Source organism: Dendrobates tinctorius, unplaced genomic scaffold (genome assembly GCF_039654945.1).
Source record: "Dendrobates tinctorius isolate UK_male_01 unplaced genomic scaffold, ASM3965494v1 ptg000036l, whole genome shotgun sequence".
Classification (NCBI taxonomy): Eukaryota; Metazoa; Chordata; class Amphibia; order Anura; family Dendrobatidae; genus Dendrobates; species Dendrobates tinctorius.
In genome coordinates this window covers 43,758,139-43,772,157 of record NW_027361704.1, presented here as the reverse complement: position 1 = coordinate 43,772,157, position 14,019 = coordinate 43,758,139, and positions in this window count along the sequence as shown.

Sequence of the window (14,019 nt, the reverse complement as noted above, 5' to 3'; positions counted from 1 at the left end):
TTGCAGGGAAGCAACACAATAATCAGGCCCTGAGCATAGGAAGAGGCGGCCTGATATAGGGCATAGCACCTCCTCCTCCAGGTCAGGACCAGGGGAGCACTTCCGGGATTCTAGACATGACGAGATGATAGCAGAACCAGACAGTGCAGGATCTTAGGAAACGTCACATGATCAGGGTTTCAGACATGACGAGATGATCACCGAACCAACCAGTGCAGGATCCTAGGAAGAACACATGATCCGGGATTCTAGACATGACGAGATGATTGCAGAACCAGACAGTGCAGGATCTTAAGAAACATCACATGATCAAGGACTCCAGACATGACGAGAAGATCACAGAAGGCAGAGCAGAAATGCAGGGATCCTGCAGCTCAGACATGAGGTGAGTCTGCACACAGCTCTAGCGAACATGCAGGACAGCAGACAAAACATGCGCATGCACATCGCTCCAGGAGTTCTTGAGACAAACAGACATGGCAGACATGGCGGACGTGACAGAATCCCTCTTAAAAGACATTAGCAGTGGATTATTTGGAAACGTCACTGCAATGGTCCATGTCATTGAATTTCAGAAGCGTGGTCTCCCACACGCTCATATTTTAATTATTCTTGACAGCCTGTCTAAATTACGGACTGAGGCGGACATAGACAATATAGTCTGGGCTGAAATACCTGATGAAACAATCTACCCTCAGCTCCATAACATTGTTCTTCAACACATGATTCATGGTCCCTGTGGAGAACACAATCCTAATTCTCCCTGTATGGATCTTGGGAAGTGTAGCAAAGGTTTCCCAAAACAAAACCAACCATATACCATCAAAGAAAAGGATGGCTATCCCACTTACCGCAGACCCATTGGCAAAACATATGAACACCATTCTAAGACGATTGACAATTCATGGGTAGTTCCATATAACCCATTTTTACTCACCAAATACAAGTGCCATATTAATGTAGAAATATGTGCTTCCATTCAAAGTGTAAAATATTTATTTAAATACGTTTACAAAGGACATGACAAAGCCAACCTTGAAATTTCCCAAAATAACATCCAACATGATGAAACACACCAATTTACGGATACCAGATATGTTAGTGCACCTGAGGCTGCATGGCGGATATTTGCTTTTCCTATGCATAAACAATCTCATGCCATCATTCGCCTAGCTGTACATCTGCCTAATTCTCAACCACTCTATTTTCATGAGAATGACTCTGCAGACAACATCCATCAAAAGCTCAATTCCAATTCTACACTTATGGCGTATTTCAACCTTAATAAGATCGACCACAATGCACATAACTATTTCTACCGCGAAATTCCAGAACACTACGTTTGGAAACAAGGCACATGGGAACAAAGAAAACGAGGGGGTCTCACAGTTATTGGAAGAATGTATACTGTTAGTGTGAAAGACCAAGAACGCTATTATTTACGTTTGTTGTTACTGCATGTAAAAGCTGCTACCAGTTTTGACAGCATTAAAACCGTCAATGGAGTTATGCATGAAACCTTTAAGGATGCTGCGTTATCACTTGGATTATTATTCGATGATAGCATCTGGAGACATACTTTAACAGATGCTTGCATTCTTAACATGCCTTCCCAACTTAGAGACATGTTTGCTTATATCTGTATTTTTGGCCCCCCCAGTAATCCACTTGAATTGTGGAATGAATTTAAGGACCATTTTTTACAAGACTATTGTCATACATACCACAGCAACACTGGAGAGTGTATCGATTGTGAAGGATATGCTATGAAAGATGTCCAAGATGTCCTCATAGTCCATGGAAAAACTTTTGCTGATTATAATTTACCATGCCCAGCAAAAAATATTAAACAACTCCTTAAACAATATGATAAGGATTATGAGTTAAAAAAAGCTGCAGAGATGAAAGAAACTCTTAATCAGGAGCAACTTTTTGCCTATGATGTCATTACTGAAGCTTTACAAAATAGCAGTTTAATACCAAAGTGCTTTTTTCTCGATGGACCTGGTGGCAGTGGAAAGACCTACCTATACCATCTACTTACACATCATTTAAGAGGACAAGGAGAAATTGTGTCACCTGCAGCAACTATAGGAATAGCATCTAACTTGATACAAGGAGGCCGAACAATCCACTCTCTATATGGCATACCTATTCCGATCAACGAAACATCTGTTTCCAGGATTAAAAATGATACAAATGCAGGAAAACATTTACAGAGTACAAAACTTTTTATTATTGATGAGTGCACTATGGTCCAAAAACATGCATTGAATGTGATAGATAGACTTCTACGTGACATCATGACAACAAATGTTGCTGAAAAAAATAAAACACCATTTGGAGGTAAAGTTATTGTTCTTGGAGGAGACTTCAGACAATGTCTTCCTGTCATCGCTCATGGAACAAGAATAGACATTGTAGATTCCTGCATTAAATATTCAGAACATTGGCAACATTTTACCAGACTACCGCTAATCAACAACATGCGCTCCACTGATCCTGAATACAGCACTTGGTTGCTTAAACTTGGAAATGGTGAGCTGTCTAATGAACATAACCTTGGAGAGGATGTCATTGAAATTCCTCCAGACATGCTTTGCACTGGCTCTATAGTAACCGAGATCTTTGGAGACCATATTTGCATTGATGTTAATGACCAACAAAGCCTCAACACTGCTGCATCACATGCTATACTATGTCCAAAAAATGATGACGTCGATTTTCTGAACTGTAAAGTAATGGATCGCATTAGTGGTGATTATACTGTATATACAAGTGATGATTCTGTCGATGCTGATGAGGCAGAGGAATATGAAAACTACCCAGTTGAATTTTTAAACTCTCTGACACCATCAGGAATGCCATCACATCTCTTAAAACTTAAAATTGGCACCATTGTGATGCTATTAAGAAACCTAAACACCAAGAAAGGTCTCTGCAATGGCACTCGCCTCATTGTCATTGCCTTACTCCGCAACATCATACAGGCTTAAGTGATTACTGGCTCAGCTGAAGGAGACATTGTGTTTATTCCACGCATCGATTTGTGTCCTTCAGAAACTGGGTTACCTTTTAAATTAAAACGTCGACAGTTTCCTCTAAAACCTGCTTTTGCTATGACCATTAACAAATCCCAAGGACAGACCCTCAATCGAGTTGGAATTTTTTTGCCCGAACCTGTATTTGCCCATGGACAATTGTATGTTGCATTCTCCCGAGTAAAGCAACGCAGCAACGTTAGGGTCAAAGTGGTGGATACACCACTTCAAGGACAATTGCTACCTAATAGCCCAAAAATCTTCACTAGAAATGTCGTTTACAAAAATGTCTTACTTTAAACTATTTAAGTTGGTCCTAGAATTGATAGATATATAGATATATAAATAATAGTTACATTCTAAATAGATATAGATAATAGACTTCTAAGACTTCTATACATAGCTTGATATATGTTATATATATAAATATTTTAAGCAGATAGATATATCTTACACTAATTATCTCTTTCACATATATGTCATAGACATATTTAAATCCATAAAAATATACATAGGTATAGGTATATATAGATTAAAAAAAAAAGGCAAAAACAAAAAAAATTTAGGCAAACATACGTAGATTTCAACTACATAGCTAACACATACCTACATAACTTAGGTAATAATAATTAATTTTTTATTTATTAATAGGGTACTATTATTTCAATAGCACTTTACATACATCAGTAATATTGTCCTTCTTGAGGCTCACTATGTAAATATCTTATCCACATAAAAACATAGGTGTGATACATCTATCTACTATAATAAATGCGCTAAGCAGCTTCCGGGTTGTAACAACTTCCATCCAGTTGTAACTGGTGATGTCACAGCACACCTCTTGCCATGTTAACCCTCAACACACCACTCCTCCTCAACACACACTCCTCTCACCTTTCACTATCTCCACTAACGTCCAGTCGCAGGATTTTAGAATACTCAAGATGGCGTGGCCGCAAGAACATGTCGCCGGCGTGGACAACGTCGGGATTTAGGATGGCGCCGGTGGAAGAAAATGTCTGGGATCGTGGAGCAGCGACGATGACGGTGTGAGTATGAGAGACGGAGTGAGAGAAAGGGTCGTATGTGGAGTGAAAGAGTGAGTGGAGATGGTGAAAGGTGAGAGGAGTGTGTGTTGAGGCGGTGTGGTGTGTTCAGGAGGAGTGTGTGTTGAGGGTTCACATGGCAAGAGATGTGTCACTATCCTCCCAATGCGATAGCATCGGGCCTTAATCTACTATAATAAATGCGCTAAGCAGCTTCCAGGTTGTAACAACTTCTGTCCAGTTGTAACTGGTGACGTCACAGCACACCTCTTGCCATGTTAACCCTCAACACACCACTCCTCAACACACACTCCTCTCACCTTTCACTATCTCCACTAATGTCCACTCGCAGGATTTCAGAATACTCAAGATGGCGTGGCCGCAAGAACATGTCGCCGGCGTGGACAACGTCGGGATCAAGGATGGCGCCGGTGGAAGAAGATGTCGGGGAACGTGGAGCAGCGATGATGACGGTTTGAGTATGAGAGACGGAGTGAGAGAAAGGGTCGTATGTGGAGTGAAAGAGTGGACGTGAGTGGAGATGGTGAAAGGTGAGAGGAGTGTGTGTTGAGGCGGTGTGGTGTGTTCAGTAGGAGTGTGTGTTGAGGGTTCACATGGCAAGAGGTGTGTCACTATCCTCCCGATGCGATAGCATCGGGCCTTAATCTACTATAATAAATGCGCTAAGCAGCTTCCAGGTTGTAACAACTTCCGTCCAGTTGTAACTGGTGACGTCACAGCACACCTCTTGCCATGTTAACCCTCAACACACCACTCCTCAACACACACTCCTCTCACCTTTCACTATCTCCACTAATGTCCACTCGCAGGATTTCAGAATACTCAAGATGGCATGGCCGCAAGAACATGTCGCTGGCGTGGACAACGTCGGGATCCAGGATGGTGCTGGCGGAAGAAGATGTCGGGGATCGTGGAGCAGCGACGATGATGGTGTGAGTATGAGAGACGGAGTGAGAGAAAGGGTCGTATGTGGAGTGAAAGAGTGAGTGGACATGAGTGGAGATGGTGAAAGGTGAGAAGAGTGTGTGTTGAGGCGGTGTGGTGTGTTGAGGAGGACTGTGTGTTGAGGGTTCACATGGCAAGAGGTGTGTCACTATCCTCCTGATGCGATAGCATCGGGCCTTAATCTACTATAATAAATGCGCTAAGCAGCTTCCGGGTTGTAACAACTTCCGTCCAGTTGTAACCGGTGACGTCACAGCACACCTCTTGCCATGTTAACCCTCAACACACCACTCCTCAACACACACTCCTCTCACCTTTCACTATCTCCACTAATGTCCACTCGCAGGATTTCAGAATACTCAAGATGGCATGGCCGCAAGAACATGTCGCCGGCGTGGACAACGTCGGGATCCAGGATGGCGCCGGCGGAAGAAGATGTCAGGGATCATGGAGCAGCGACGATGACAGTGTGAGTATGAGAGACGGAGTGAGAGAAAGGGTCGTATGTGGAGTGAAAGAGTGAGTGGATGTGAGTGGAGATGGTTAAAGGTGAGAGGAGTGTGTGTTGAGGAGGTGTGTGTGTATTGAGGGTTAACATGGCAAGAGGTGTGTCACTATCCTCTCGATGCGATAGCATCGGGCCTTAATCTAGTTTAAATGATAAAAATCATCAGAACAGGAGCAATGTGTTAGATGCGGACTATGGCGGTTTCGCGCTTCCGCTCTTCTACGTGCTATGGATTGTTTGGATTTCAGATTCTTAAAGATATAGCAGGGAAATATTGCATTTCCATTATTGTCTTGTGATTTCCCTGGTTTAGTGAAGAAGTCCACGCTTCCTTAGGGGCACTCGGGGCCAGACTGGCCATCTGGCATTTCTGGCAAATGCCATAATGGTCGGTCCCTATAGTGGGCCACTCGATCTGTCACCTCCTTCACGCTGTCAGCGGGTGTTCTGTGTTGTGTTCTGCAGCCGGCACACCAGGCAGCATCAGCTTGCCTTGTGCACACGATTGCGCTGCACTTCTAAAATCACTGCCACCGTGCTAGACAGGATGAAGTTGGCGGCCACTGTCTGATGTCCTGAACATGAGCTGCAGTGAGGTAATAGACAGGATAGGGGGAGGAGGCACGCTGTGCTGCTCTGGTCCTGCCTCTCACTGCAGCTCGTGATCAAAACATCAGACCGCCCATTTCCTCCTGTCTAGCATGGTGGCAGGGCTAGAAAGGATTTATGAGCAGCTGATGACCTTACCATGAGTGCATGGAGCAGAAGCACAGAAAGTACCGGAGATCTACCAAGGAACAAAGAAGATGTTAAGAGGCAAGCATTAGTAGAATTAAGAAAAAAAAAAGTTGTGACCACTCTGCTCCCATGCAACTAACGCAAAAGAAAATCACCACTCCTGTGGTGAACTATAACTCCCAACATGCCATAGGAGCTGCTGTACATCCTTGGAGTTATAGTTCTCCTCAAAGGCATAAAGATAATAGTCAACTATGTGACATAAATGGCACCTATGGGATCTTAAAGGCAATCTGATGGCTGATACATGCTGCTTGGTCCACAGGCTGCATGTATCAGACATTGGCTGTATCATTCCAGCCAGGTATGTTGGACTCTGAAACGCTGCGGCGTCACAGACAAAAACATGTCTGACCGAGGCTGCACAGATGACTTGTCAGACAGGCGGGTCCCTGGTGGCTTCTCCCTATCCGCTCCCACTGAGGGACAATTTTCTTCCTGCGTCCATGTACGGGAAGAGACCAGTCATTGGCAGCAGGAAGGGAGAAGTTAGACATGTTTTTCTCTGTGACACCGCAGCATTTCAGAGACAAACATACCTGGTTTAGATCGTACAGATGGCGCTGGAAACATGCTGCTCCTGGTTTATACAGGAGGTATCAGCCGTCAGGTTCACTTTAAAGGGTTTGTTCAGCGCAGTTCACTGCCATATTGGGAGACGAGCAGTGGTGAAAACACAGACTGCAAATACTTGACGGGACAGTTGCATGAATGGCAGCTATCATGGATGTGTCTTGGTGGATATGGTTTCACCACAGGATATCAGCACCACTGAGTTCCCAATGTGGAAATAAACGGTGCCGGAGATACCCTTTATCTCAACTGTATAACAATAACGATTCTATACAGAAAATTACAGATAGTGGTCAGTGATTTTTTTCTTTTTTTTTGTGGAAAAGAAAAATGTAAAAAAAAAATATAAGTTTGACATCTTTGTAATCATAGCAAAAGCCAGAATTAAGTTAACTTGTCATTTACTTTTCACAGTGAGCTTAAAAAAAACTATATATACTGTACACAATCGAAGATTGACCCCTGTGACTCCTCTTTAGTTTGTTGTGAAAAAAAAAAAAATATATATATATATCTATAATAATAAATGCCCTAACCAGCTTCCGGTTGTAACAACTTCCGTCCAGTTGTAACCGGTGACGTCACCACACACACGCACATGTTAACCCTCAACACACCACACCGCCTCAACACACACTCCTCTCACCTTTCACCTCCACTCATGTCCACTCACTCATTCACTCCACATACGTTCCTTTCTCTCACTCCGTTTCTCATACTCACACCGTCATCGTCGCTGCCCCGACATCTTCCTCCGCCGCCGCGATCCAGGATCCAGACGTTCTCCAGGCCGCCGACATGTTCTTGCGGGACGCCATCTTGGATTTCGTGAAATCCCGCGATATTCAAGAAGGCGTCGCCGCAACAACATGTCGCTGGCATGGATGACATCGGGATCCAAAAAGATGGCGTCGGCGAAATCTCGCGAGATTACGCCGACGCCATTTTGGATCCCGATGTCGCCCATGCCAGCGACATGTTGTTGCGGCGACGCCATCTTGAATATCGCGGGACTTCACGAAATCCAAGATGGCGTCCCGCAAGAACATGTCGCTGGCGTGGGCGACATCGGGATCCAAAATGGCGTCGGCGTAATCTCGCGAGATTTCGCCGACGCCATCTTTTTGGATCCCGATGTCGTCCACGCCAGCGACATGTTGTTGCGGCGACGCCTTCTTGAATATCGCGGAATTTCACGAAATCCAAGATGGCGTCCCGCAAGAACATGTCGGCGGCCTGGAGAACGTCTGGATCCTGGATCGCGGCGGCGGAGGAAGATGTCGGGGCAGCGACGATGACGGTGTGAGTATGGGAAACGGAGTGAGAGAAAGGAACGTATGTGGAGTGAAAGAGTGAGTGGACATGAGTGGAGGTGAAAGGTGAGAGGAGTGTGTGTTGAGGCGGTGTGGTGTGTTGAGGGTTAACATGGCAAGAGGTGTTAACGACGTCGGCGAATCGCCATCTTGCATTTGTGAAATTGCGTCATTTACCTCACGCCGACTTGCTGTGCAGACGCTTGGCATTGCCTGTACCACCATAACTACTGCTGCCTTGGTCCTATGCCTGTTTACTGCCGGTGTCTAATTACAGGGCCAATTTGCCTCTACCGCCATAACTACTGCTGCCTTGCTACTCTGCCGGTGTCTAATTACAGGGCTAATTTGCCTCTACCACCATAACTACTGCTGCCTTGCTCCTCTGCCGGTGTCTAATTACAGGGCCAATTTGCCTCTACCGCCATAACTACTGCATTGCTCCTCTGCCGGTGTCTAATTACAGGGCCAATTTGCCTATACCGCCATAACTACTGCTGCATTGCTCCTCTGCCGATGTCTAATTACAGGGCCAATTTGCCTATACTGCCATAACTACTGCTGCCTTTGTCCTCTGCCAGTGTCTAATTACAGGGCCAATTTGCCTATACTGCCATAACTACTGCTGCCTTTGTCCTCTGCCAGTGTCTAATTACAGGGCCAATTTGCCTCTACCGCCTTAACTACTGCTGCCTTGCTCCTCTGCCGGTGTCTAATTACAGGGCTAATTTGCCTCTACCGCCATAACTACTGCTGCCTTGCTCCTCTGCCGGTGTCTAATTACAGCGCCAATTTGGCTCTACCGCCATAACTACTGCTGCCTTGCTCCTCTGCCGGTGTCTAATTACAGGGCTAATTTGCCTCTACCGCCATAACTACTGCATTGCTCCTCTGCTGGTGTCTAATTACAGGGCCAATTTGCCTATACCGCCATAACTACTGCTGCCTTGCTCCTCTGCCGGTGTCTAATTACAGGGCTAATTTGCCTCTACCGCCATAACTACTGCTACCTTGCTCCTCTGCCGGTGTCTAATTACAGGGCTAATTTGCCTCTACCGCCATAACTACTGCTGCCTTGCTCCTCTGCCGGTGTCTAATTACAGGGCTAATTTGCCTCTACCACCATAACTACTGCATTGCTCCTCTGCCGGTGTCTAATTACAGGGCCAATTTGCCTATACCGCCATAACTACAGCTGCCTTGCTCCTCTGCCGGTGTCTAATTACAGGGCTAATTTGCCTCTACCGCCATAACTACTGCTGCCTTGCTCCTCTGCCGGTGTCTAATTACAGGGCCAATTTGCCTCTACCACCATAACTACTGCTGCCTTGCTCCTCTGCCGGTGTCTAATTACAGGATCAATTTGCCTCTACCGCCATAACTACTGCTGCCTTGCTCCTCCGCCGGTGTCTAATTACAGGGCCAATTTGCCTCTACCGCCATAACTACTGCTGCCTTGCTCCTCTGCCGGTGTCTAATTACAGGATCAATTTGCCTCTACCGCCATAACTACTGCTGCATTGCTCCTCTGCTGGTGTCTAATTACAGGGCCAATTTGCCAATACCGCCACAACTATTGCTGCCTTGCTCCTCTGCCGGTGTCTAATTACAGGGCCAATTTGCCTCTACCGCCATAAGTACTGCTGCCTTGCTCCTCTGACTGTTCACTGCCTGTGTCTAATTACAGGGCCAATTTGCCTCTACCGCCATAACTACTGCTGCATTGCTCCTCTGCCGGTGTCTAATTACAGGGCCAATTTGCCTCTACCGCCATAACTACTGCTGCCTTGCTCCTCTGCCGGTGTCTAACTACAGGGCCAATTTGCCACTACCACTTCATAACTACTGCTGGGCAATTACAGGGTCAATTAGTATCTGTTTACTCTACAATACTCCAGGATGCCTTCTTCACTGCCAGATAACTGCCAAATAGACTCCTTTACCTGTGCCAACATGAGTCATAACAAAAAGTATGCCAATGCCAGTGAAAGGAAAGCAGCTTTAGCACTACGACAAAAACAACGCCGTGCTAATGAGACTCCTGAGGAAAAACACCATCGCCTTGAGAAGATTAAGGCTTATAAACGCCGTCGCCTCACACACGAATCCCCTAACTCTAAATCCATAAGATTGGCTGAAGAAGCCTCTGCACGCCGTCACCGCCGACAACAGACGGCCTCTTCCTCATCATTATTATTAGACTCACAACAGGATGCTTCCACATCAGCATGTGGAACAATTTACTGCTACACTTCATCCCATATGCCGTTCACTGACATAACTAATCAGCAATCTGTTTCTGCCCTATCAATACCACCATTCAATACCGATGCACAGTATGCCAATGCCAGTGAAAGGAAAGCAGCTTTAGCACTACGACAAAAACAACGCCGTGCTAATGAGACTCCTGAGGAAAAACAGCATCGACTTCACAAGATTAAGGCTTATAAACGCCGTTGTCTCACACATGAATCCTCTAACTCTAAATCTATTACATTGGCTGAAGAAGCCTCTACACGCCATCACCGCCAACAACAGACGGCTTCTTCCTCATCATTATTAGTAGACTCACAACAGGATGCTTCCACATCAGCATGTGGAACAAGTTACTACCACACTTCATCCTATATGCCGTTCACTGACATAACTAATCAGCAATCTGTTTCTGCCCTATCAATACCACCATTTGTCAATACCAACGCACAGTTTCTTCACATACAAGCTGCAGTTAGCCCGCAGAAAGTGCAACCAAGACAAATATACGTTGGTCTCAAAACTAGGCGCACCCCATCGGTTGGACATGCACTTCTACTACAACCTCACATTTTCACTAATGATGAAAATAGTATTACCGAACACAGCTGTGGTGACATGACCCATGTATGTGAGCATTGCGAAGCTTTGCATTTTGTAGCAGAGATACCTTCTGATAACAACTTTACGCTCTGCTGTCAGAAGGGTAAAGTCCATGTACCCATACTACAATATCCTGATGTCTTTACACGTTTGCTGAAAGGGCAAAGTGAATTTAGCAAAAATTTCATGGATAATATTCGAAGTATTAACAGTTCCTTTGCTTTTGCCTCCATGGGTGCAAATATTTCACCACCTCCTGGATATGGCCCATACTGTTTCCGCATACATGGCCAGATCTATCATAGAACTGGAACACTACATCCCTCAGATGACCAGCAACGCTCATTTGCCCAACTTTACATTCTCGATACCACTACCGCAAACGAACAACGCTTACGATGTAAAGAAAATCAAAAATGTACAAAACGGAACTGTCATGCCAAACATCACTATGGCTATTAAACAAGATCGTACTCAAGACCCTCGACGCTACAATAATCCCACTGTCAGTGAAGTAGCAGTCGTGTTTCAAAATGACAATGGTGAGCCACTAATGTCCACTCGCAGGATTTCAGAATACTCAAGATGGCATGGCCGCAAGAACATGTCGCTGGCGTGGACAATGTCGGGATCCAGGATGGCGCCGGCAGAAGAAGATGTCGGGGATCGTGGAGCAGCGACGATGACGGTGTGAGTATGAGAGACGGAGTGAGAGAAAGGGTCATATGTGGAGTGAAAGAGTGAATGGACGTGAGTGGAGATGGTGAAAGGTGAGAGGAGTGTGTGTTGAGGTGGTGTGGTGTGTTGAGGAGGTGTGTGTGTATTGAGGGTTAACATGGAAAGAGGTGTGTCACTATCCTCTCGATGCGATAGCATCGGGCCTTAATCTACTATAATAAATGCGCTAAGCAGCTTCCGGGTTGTAACAACTTCCGTCCAGTTGTAACTGGTGACGTCACAGCACACCTCTTGACATGTTAACCCTCAACACACCACTCCTCAACACACACTCCTCTCACCTTTCACTATCTCCACTAATGTCCACTCGCAGGATTTCAGAATACTCAAGATGGCATGGCCGCAAGAACATGTCGCCGGCGTGGACAACGTCGGGATCCAGGATGGCGCCGGCGGAAGAAGATGTTGGGGATCATAGAGCAGCGACGATGACAGTGTGAGTATGAGAGACAGAGTGAGAGAAAGGGTCGTATGTGGAGTGAAAGAGTGAGTGGATGTGAGTGGAGATGGTGAAAGGTGAGAGGAGTGTGTGTTGAGGAGGTGTGTGTGTATTGAGGGTTAACATGGCAAGAGGTGTGTCACTATCCTCTCGATGCGATAGCATCGGGCCTTAATCTAGTATATATAAATATAAACTGCTGCTTCACCTGGTGTCTATTATTGTCTGCATCTCTCACATCACATCACGTCAATGGTGCTACAGAGAATGAGCTGCTGAGCTCCTGATTGGCTGCAGCACTATTGACATCAGAACTGTAGACACAGGATCTGCGGAGTGTGAATAAAGCACAGTTTGTTTTTTCCAACATGCAACGTGATGGGTAGTGCCATGAGATGTTTAATCGGATAGCACTCAGCCCAGCGTTATTCTATTGGGCAGAGCAGTTCAGCGATTATTTTCTCATGCGGCATAAACTAACCTGCGGTGCATGTTTCACATTTGCAACAAGTTAATTTTTTTGCAGATTTGCTAAGTTTTCTGTGCACATTTTTCTCTTAGACACAAACTATAGCTAATGTGGCCACTTTGGACCAATTCCCCAGGATCCATAACTCTGTAGCACGAGATACCATAAAACTTAACTCTTTCAATATACAGTATAAGAGGTAAAATACTTCAAACACCAATAGAATATATATGTGACACAGACTATTAAAAAGTGCACATGACTAAATCAGTACAGGTAATAAAAAATTGTGGGGATCTCACACGTTTCTCTGAAGATCACCCTCAGATGGTGTGACATCCCAGAGTCCGGTTGTCACAGTGACATTACCTCCCTCTAATGGGTAAAGTCCCGCTTGGAGGCAGAAAGGAACCCCCCATGCCAGGCAGCATAGATTTAATCACAATTTCCTGCTGCAGGTCAGAAAAGGGAGCTGCCTTATAAATTCTGGCCAGCAGAGGGGGTTGGGGAGTCAGCTAGAAATCAGCTGATGGGGTTGTCATGGGAACGAAACAGCTGTGAGCTGTGAGGAGAAATGACAGTTACAACGTGAGGATGTGAGGAAAAGAGATCTTTCTGGAAGATCCTGTCAGTTCAAGACAGGCAGCTGATCTGTGAAGAGGGAAAGGACAAGAGCAGAGACTGATGGAATGAGTCCAGGTGATGGAATGAGTCCAGCTTGCCTGGAGGCATTCAGGGGATCCACCTTGCCAGGTGGGGATTTAGGACCTTCCTTTCTGCGCTTTGTGTGTGGTACTCCGGACTGCAACCTATTACCAGTAAAAGGTAAAGAAACTGCACCTCTCTGTCTTTCTCTCATTTATCTGCACCCCAACGTTTACAGCCACTTTTACTATTTATTTAAACATCTTTGCCCAGGGACTACAGCCCTACCTGTGGAGGGCTACAACATCATAGCTGCACCCAACATCCATCCCAGAGAAGCAACACCGCAGTGCTGGTCACCTCTGACTAGAATACCACAGGTGGCGTCACGTATTTCACCATCTATAAACATTATCTTTATTTTTACCACAAAAACACCACACAACTTTCCCCTATTTTATTACTGGATGCCTCTGGGTCACGGACCGGGTTGCCGCCGTGACACCGTCCCCCATTGAAGTCGACGGGCCCGGTACTGAGTACCCCCAGGCCCCGCGGGGCGCTCCAATGGCAGCATAGGAGGACGGGGATGGGTGGAGTAGTTCAGTCCGTAATATCCCCTGTCAT